General features: G+C 32.2%; 1 protein-coding gene across 2 annotated transcripts in view; it reads left to right on the top strand.

Moving 5' to 3' along the window:
* Nucleotides 1–311: 311 nt before the first annotated feature.
* LOC138693379 (zinc finger protein 664-like) overlaps nt 312–8,325 on the top strand; it is an 81,036-nt gene continuing 73,022 nt past the window's right edge. For both annotated transcript variants that reach the window (XM_069817302.1, XM_069817301.1), the window contains exon 1: nt 312–464. The gene's annotated coding sequence lies outside the window, so the exon portion shown is untranslated. The remainder of the gene's footprint in view (nt 465–8,325) is intronic.

Raw genomic sequence — 8,325 nt, 5'->3', positions numbered from 1 at the left:
TAAAATGAATTTGAGGGAGGTGGGATATGATGAGACTGGATTAATGTTGCTCAGGATAGGGACCGAACGGGGTTATGTGAGGGCTGCAACGAACCTCCGGATTCCTTAAAAGCCATAAGCAAATATTATTATTGTTATTATTATCAACATCATTGCCATAATAGCTATTTTATTTATTATTATGATTATCGTCGTCGTCATCATCATCATCATCGCCGGTCGGTCGTCTGTCTGGGTTTTGTTTTGAGAGGATGGGGTTTAGGTAGGTTTTATTGGTCACGGCTTACTTGATTGTAGTGGAAGAAGTTCAACTATTATTGCTGGTACCGTATATCTTACATTCTAACCTCATACACTTTTGTGTGCTATTTCACTATTATTTAGCCTTATTCTACATTGTGAACTGCGAATACATGAGAAATTCCATAAACTCTGGGTCATTTTCATATTAATACGTTATAGAGGTAAGTTTTTACCCGTAAATATCAGTTTCCGCATTCGATGTATTTCTTCTGGGAAATTACTTAATTACGATTCGAGTCATTCATAATTTTATTTTTTGCACGATTGTGATTGTAAAGTTATTGTTGTTAGGCCTTGAAAGTTAGAATTCCCACACAGAAACTTGCTAGGAAAACCATTCTTTATACCTAACAAAACTATATTGAAATAAACCCATTACAGTGCACTTATCGTTACTTAATTACAAGGAGAGGACACGCTCTGTATATCACCGAATTAAATCAAATTTTGTGACATGAAAGTACAAGGCATACTGTTTAAAGTCATACCTGGTATGGGTGGCCAATGACCCCCTCGTTTAGGAAATATTGGCTATTGTTTGTGACATACTTCCGTTAGGTGCCCAACAGGAAAGCATTAGACTGTGTAATGGCGTAGCTCATGTTTTGCAATTCATTTTGCGTAATTTTCAGAAAAGTCCATGAATATGTTAGAAATTTATTTTTTCAGTCGTTGACTTTACTAGCTCATGTGGTTGGATGCTGAGTTGTCGTCCAGGCAACCCGAGTTCGAATCCTAATGCCTTCTCATTTTTAAAGCTTGATATTATTATTATTATTATTATTATTATTATTATTATTATTATTATTATTATTCATTTTAAGTTGTCAGTTCCTATATTCAAAGCCATGTTGAAATATGCGTGGTATGCATCAAAATTGATAAACGAAAGAGAAATGTTTGTCAATGTGAAGGATATCTGTTTCGCAACAGAAGTGTAGACAACCTTCTTTCATTTGCTGTGCATGGTGCAGGAAATATGTATGTTTTGTGTTTTTTTATAACTTAATGAATCGGGTACAAAATGAAATGGAATAGCTGCTACAGAAATAGAACAGACACCAGTGACACATCTTACCTTCCCAAGTGAGCAATATTTCATTGTTTATCCTTTACAATACAATGTTAGTTAATTAGTAATTTGTTTAAAACATGATGAAGCATTCAGTACATTGAGAAATATGATATAGGTATGTAAATAGATAACTGTGATCACAATATTAATCATTATTAAAAGAAAAAAAATATAGGACCAGTTAAGATTCGAACTCAGGTTGCCTGGATAACAACTCAACATCCAACCATATGGGCTACGCAGTTACAAAGTCTAATGCTTCCCTATTGAGCATCTAACGGAAGTATGTCACAAACAATAGTCAATATTTTCAAAACGAGGGGTCATTGGCCACCCATATCAGGTATGACTTTAAACAGTATGTCTTGTACTTTCATGTCACAAAATCTTATTTAATTCGGTGATATACAGAGCGTGTCCTCTTCTTATTAGTTACCGTTACATTATGGTTTTGCGAAGGCTTTGGAATAATATTGCTCTAAATTTTCAATGCAAAAAATGTTGTACAATACCAGAGCCTTCTTCAGTTGCAAGCCGGAGCCATACTTCAGCAACACTGTAATTAACTGTCAAGTGGAGGCCTACGATACAGAACATGTATTTGTGCTAATGTCGATTTTCAATGTGAATTAATGTTACAATACAGACTTGGACAAATTATTAGGCTAAAACGTTTTTCTTGGAAACATAATAAAATTCGTCATATCAACTATCAGTATAATTCACAGAGTCTCTATTGTTGTAAATATGATTGTTTACATCTTATGGTATATTTTTCCAATGGTTAAGTATATTTTGTCTGGCTGTGTTGGTACTACTGATGTTTTAATTATATACTGCAGAAGATATTCTCCCATGGCCTGCAAGAAGACCGGACATGAACAAAATTGAAAATCTGTTTTCTATACTTTAGAAGAAAGTGATCAAAAAGAGGCTTACAACAAAACATGGACTCATTTAAGCACTGTCTGATATCTGGCTAAGTAATGCTGATATTCAAAGAAAGTGTCAAACTTAGGTTTCCAGCATCCCTGACAAAATCAACGTGTTAATAAAGAATAAGGGAATGTTCACAAAATAATAATAACCTCCAGACTCAATTTTCTGTTCATTATTTCTATGCAAAATACATTTTTGTTTATTATTTCTGCCGATAAATACAGCTTTGTTGCACATATACGTAGTTAATTTGGTCTAATAATTTGTCCACGTCTGTATAAGTGTGTGTCGATAGAATTATGTTCGCGGTCGTAGCAAACGTTAATTGTTTATGTATTATAAACTAAGTGCGTGTTGGCGATAAAAATAAGACGATAAATGAAAATATGGCTGCAGTCTTTGCCAATTTTTACGGTTATTAATAATGACAAGGTGAATAATTTCGAGGGAAAAATTGTTCCGGGGCCGGGTATCGAACCCGGGACCTTTGGTTAAACGTACGAACGCTCTCCCAACTGAGCTACCCGGGAACTCTACCCGACACCGATCCAATTTTTCCTTCTATATCCACAGAGCTCAAAGTGGGCTTGACAACCGTCAAGCAACCAACATTGAGTGCACACTAACTCTGTGTGACTTAAATTGTGGTTTGTTACGTACAGTGACGTGTATTATGCAAATTAAGCTCTCAGGAATAACTCCCTGTAAAGTTAATTTGAATAATTTCAAGGGAAAAATTGTTCAAATTAACTTTACAGGGAGTTATTCCTGAAAGCTTGATTTGCATAATGACGAAGTGATTTACATTGCTTTAAATTAAATTTTGTTTAATTTACATTTTTACAGTCTCACTTGTGGTTTGTGGTGTATCAGAATTCTAGCCAAATTGTTGGGTCTCGTCTGCCATATCAATAAAGTTACGCCGTTGATTTTCCATTGTAAACAGCTGTTTTGTGATCCCATAAATGTTGCAGTTTTGTTGAAGATTCAGAATGCCTGCTATACGTCAGAACTACCTATAATTTGTAGATGCATACACTGACTTTGTTGGTTTTCAAGGTTTGTTTATTAATATTAGTATTTTTTGTAATAAATTAGTTATAAACATGTTTCTTTTCACTCTGTATTTACAGGATTTAAAGTTCACTGAGAGTTTTCGCTAATTGGCACATACTTAATAGATAATGACGTGTTTTGTTATGTATTATGTTGAAGGTATGTTTCTTCATTTTTTCATAGATTTTTATCCTACTTGGCCTAACTGTATTTACATCCTCATACTTTATTATAATATGTCAATAGTTTCCTCTGTTTACGTTTTGGTTTCATTTGCATAATTCACATTCTTAGCTCGTTTTCTATAGTTATATTTATTTAAAATTAAATTTTAAAAAGTTTATAACAAAATATTAATTTAGGATAACGTTATTGTTATGGTGACTGGCGAAGTTCAAGCTAAAACTGGCTTCCTGGGCATCTGAAATATTTATAGAAAAGCACGATAGATAATCGCATAAGATAATATTGAAATATATCCTAGACCTTTCACGTTACAGGTGAAACATCATAAAGTCGCGAAACATTGTCAATTTGCTAGCCACAAATCTGTTACTGGAATGGAATTTAAGAATACCGCGTAGGAACTTACGTCTTTATTGCATTATTGATTTTGTTATTTTCTGTGCAATTAATATATTTTTTTATTTATTTATCTTTGTACTATCAATAAAAACATGTTTTTTTGTAATTATTTTAAGTGGCAGTCTTTGTATGTAAGTAGCCTACTTGCGCTGTATTCTGAAGTATAGCTAATTGATTGCAATAAAACACTGTTTTCGAATCCGTAATAATTTACATCACTACTCTGAATCTTGATCTTACCTTTGTGCATAAAGTAATACTGAAAAAATAAACGTTACATACAATGAAAGCAATGAGCAAGCACAATTACATCAGTATAGAATCTCCCGTCTCCACTAAACGGTACCATACCTACCCATGCTCTGGCTTGTAATTGAAGCCAGACGTTTGTGAAGTGCATTACAAAATCTTAGAAATTGATAAACTCGCTCTGCTTGTTTTTCAAACTTTTCCTCGATTTTGTAAAAAACACTTCCCAACCTTGTATCGTAATACACTATTACAATGCATTTTCCTTTTTAAGCTTGATGTAGGCTATAATTTGTAGGTGGTATCTTACACTACTTAATGGCACTTACAGAAATGACAGAATTTTCATAATCGATTTTTAAATTGTTTTCTAAAAACCCCTAATTTTTATCACCTTTCTCAAAAGAACTTAAGAAAAAAATAGCTAGAGGACTTAACAACCTAACCCAAATTTTGGCTTAGGCATCAATGCACCAAACTGTTAAAGTAAGAGAGATTGTTTGTCAGATTGATGTCTAAATCGAAATTTAGATTAGGTTAGGTCAAGTCAGGTTAGGTCGTCGTGCTACTTTTTCCTAAGTTCTTTTAAAAAATGAGGTTCCCAGATAAAGAAACTAGAAAATCAATGGTGGAGTGAATCTCCACAATTAGGTACCTTTAAATGCACTATACTTCAGAATACCGCGTAAGTAATTATGTACCGTACAAAGACTGTGGAAATTAAAAATCATTAAAAAGCATGTATTTTATTATATTTTTTGGTACAAGGGTATATAAATAAATACATAAAAAAGCTTTGTCCCTTGCACCAAAAATAAATAATTGAATCATGAAATAACGACATATGTGCTTACGCGATATTTTGAAGTCGTGTCTTTAAATATGCCCTCCTGATAACATTGAAAGTTGGTTTTAAACTCTTCACATCCAGTATACACTTCGGTGTATTATTAACTACACATTGGATCAAAATCAGTGTCCAGTATCTAAGAAGTTGGGTCATGTAGAGTGTACATTTTGTTCTTCTAAAGATAACAGATATGAAATTGATTCTAAAGTTGGGAATAAAATATCTGTGTGTGGATTACAAAGAATGAATGTCTATATTTGAATGAGTTAACGAACTCTTCATTCTTATGTATAATAATAATTATGTCTCTCTGGCGAAAAACACACGAGTAAAAATTATAACAAGCTTGAAGATGACTTGTGTTGTAATTAAAAAAAAATAATGAATACGAAATATATGAATAAATTACAGGAACATTCAACCAAAATATCCTTCTATTTAAAAAAAAAGATTTAATTTATTTTGGACATAATAATAAGGAATAGAAACTAGAGACAATGTCAAGAGTATAGAAAAATTGTAGCCGGTGCATAATGGGACAGATGGACAATCTAGCTGAAATACATTAATAATGTCGCTCCTATCAAATACATAGATGTTCACAAAACTTTGTATTTTATTTACAGTAGCATATTGTTTTGTGTACGAAGTCTGAATACGTTTGGATGGGGAAAACTACCCTTTATTATTGTTTAGTAACCTGTTCGAAGACAAGTCTGGACCCCAGAAGTGACACCAACAAAGCATTACTTATGAGACAACTAGGCCAGGAGATAATGGGGTAGGGTGTCCAGTTCCTTTCTCCCTTCATTACATAAATCGCCAATTAGCTACATATTACATTAATCAGACTTCAGGATAATATATGTACATATATAAATGATATGTAAAAAGGGGAATATTCGGAGTAAAAAAGAGAAATAGTTTGTGAATGGGATACCTATGGAATGCGTTTTCAGGTTCATGTACCTAGGAGTAGCAATAGATAACAGGGGAAATTGAAAATTGCAAAATGAAACAGAGATAAATAAAGGAAAGACTGCACTATAAGCAGTGGATAAATGTTTGAATAAGTGGCCGAATTTGGGGGTGAAGGATTTTCTAAATATGTAAAGGGCGTTAATAAAATCGAAAATATATAACTTTGACATATGGGGCAATAGAGAGACTAGTATAAATATCGATACGTTAATAGGTAAACTGTGCAAAATTTTCTAAACGTACCATGGAATGCGTCAAATTCGGCAGCGAGACTGGAGATGGAAGTGGATAGCTGTCTAGGAGTAATCTTGGAAAGGAAAATAAAATATTTAGGTAACATTATGCTGAGGAATAATACGTCGATCTTTAGATGAAACTGATTTCTAGATGAAACTGATCTAAAATCGAACTGGTTAATAGAATTACAATCAGAAGTAAACATATTAGATTTAAATTGGTTATGGAAAGAAATAGGTACTCTAAATGCCAAGATTATTGGTGAAACTATAAAAGATAGAGAATACGAAATTTCAAGACAGGAGGTTTTTAGTAATATAACGAACTTGGATTCATTAAGGTATTATAGAGAAATGAAAACTTTCTGGGAACAGGAAGAGTATGTCAGATGAAACACAAGAGAAGTGAGAGTAGGATTAGCCTGGTGGAGATCAGATATTTGGAGACTCAAAAATAGAAGAGGTAATGTGGGTAAGAATATTTGTTCCCTATGCAGGTGTTAGGAAGACGCAATCCATATACTGTTAAAATGCACAGCAATAATTGATCTCAGATTTAACAGAATAGATTATAAATTCTTGAAGATAAACGAGAAAATAGCCTTCTTAAATTTAAGTGGGCCGTTAAACATTAACAAGCTTAATATTTTTGGTAAATTTCTGTTCAGAATCAAAATTAAATGGGAAAAGAAGATAAAAGAACTATGTGAAGACAGATTATAATTTGAGAGAATTCTTCGCTCTACAAAAGCCATTAGCTAAGGAGTAACCAAATTAGTAACTTTGCTAAATAGTTTAATAAACAGTGAAAAGGTGAATTAAAATAATAATAGTAAAACATTTAGCAATGTTAAGTATAGTGAAGTGAGTTTATTATGATATTATTACTGTTATTATTATTATTATTATTATTATTATTATTATTATTATTCCTATCACGTATTAAGCATGGTGGCCTGTTACGGTCTCACTCCATCATTTCAGTGGACGGTCCAAAGATCTTGAGATCTTGATCCTAAAGGATGGTAATTTGGTGCTTGGCATTCTGAATATATGAGATTTCCATTTCTGTCTATAATTTTGAATTTTCTCTAAAATTAGGTCAATATTTAATTTTTTCAAAATATTCTAATTTTTCTTCTTGTCTAATCTAGTATAGCCAGCAGTTCTTCTTAACAACTTAATTTCATTGGCAGTGATTCAATGTTCATCACATTTACTTATGGTCCAAGCTTGACATCCATACATGAGAACAGGTTTCGCCAGTGTTTTATAGGCTTTAATTCTTGTATGTTTTTGGACAAGAGAAGGTTTGAAAATGTTATTAATGGTATTTGTTGCACAGTTAAAGTAATTCAGTTTTGTAGAAATATCTTTTTCTTGTTCATAGCTCAAATGATAACCCAAATACTTAAAACATAAGACCTGTTCTACAGGTTTATTACAAAGGCAAATTTTGTTGCGGAGATGATGTTTTCCATTGAATCCCATTACTTTAGTTTTATTAATTTAAATTTCCATCCTGTAGTCCTCAGAAATGAATTGTAATTGTAAAACATAACGTTGGAGGCCATCTTCAGAATCTGTTAATGATATTACATCATCTGCAAACACTAATATATCTAACTTTCAAATTTATGTTGTTGTTAAAATTACCATGTTTGGTTATTTTCCAGTTTCTAATCATATGATTCATATATATAGTAAATAGTAATGGGGATAGGCTACAACCCTGTCGAATACCTTGATTAATTGATTTTCACTCAGTTTGGTTGTTTCCAGTACATAGTGAAATATAATTTTCACAATATACATTATAGGTTGCATTTATTAATTGGTTTGAAACATGATTTTCTTTCAGAATTTCAAATAACTTTCTTCTATTAACTTTATCAAAAGCCTTTTTAAAATCGATAAAAGCCGAATGTGTATCTTTATTAATCCCTCTTTGTTTTTCTTTTATCATTTTCAGAGTAAAGTACCCATCAGCATATGATCTGCCTTTCTGGAATCCATTTTATTTTTCCATTAATTTGGTTTCATAAAATATA

This window comes from Periplaneta americana, chromosome 17, assembly GCF_040183065.1.
Source record: "Periplaneta americana isolate PAMFEO1 chromosome 17, P.americana_PAMFEO1_priV1, whole genome shotgun sequence".
Taxonomy (NCBI): Eukaryota; Metazoa; Arthropoda; class Insecta; order Blattodea; family Blattidae; genus Periplaneta; species Periplaneta americana.
The sequence above is the reverse complement of the archived record's forward strand: the minus strand, read 5'-3'. Positions and strand labels throughout refer to the sequence as shown.